This window comes from Alligator sinensis, unplaced genomic scaffold (genome assembly GCF_000455745.1).
Source record: "Alligator sinensis unplaced genomic scaffold, ASM45574v1 scaffold694_1, whole genome shotgun sequence".
NCBI classification, from domain to species: Eukaryota; Metazoa; Chordata; order Crocodylia; family Alligatoridae; genus Alligator; species Alligator sinensis.
In genome coordinates this window covers 974,947-975,221 of record NW_005842339.1, presented here as the reverse complement: position 1 = coordinate 975,221, position 275 = coordinate 974,947, and the positions used below count along the sequence as shown (strand labels likewise).

Here is a 275-nt window from a genome sequence, read left to right as displayed (position 1 = left end):
CCAGCAAAGGGGCGGGGCGGAGTGCGCCCGCCCCAGGGGAGGGGAGGGACCAGAGAGGTCCACGAGGGAGGGAGGGAGTCGATAGGAGCAGCGGCCAGACGGGAATAATCCAGGCCCGAGCGAACGCCGGGAGCCTCCCACGGCGGGGAGCAGCAGCAGCAGAAGGCGGCTGTGGCCCGCCTCCTCCCAGGGGAGCTTCGGGGCGAGGTGGGACGGTGCCAGGCAGGGGGAGGCAGGCGCAGCCGTGCCCTCGGTACTGGCAGGGGCTTGTGTGG

General features: G+C 73.1%; 1 protein-coding gene across 1 annotated transcript in view; it reads right to left on the bottom strand.

The window, feature by feature from the left end:
- Positions 1 to 275, bottom strand: part of OGFOD3 (2-oxoglutarate and iron dependent oxygenase domain containing 3) — a 97,697-nt gene that overhangs the window by 96,957 nt on the left and 465 nt on the right. The window lies entirely within an intron of this gene.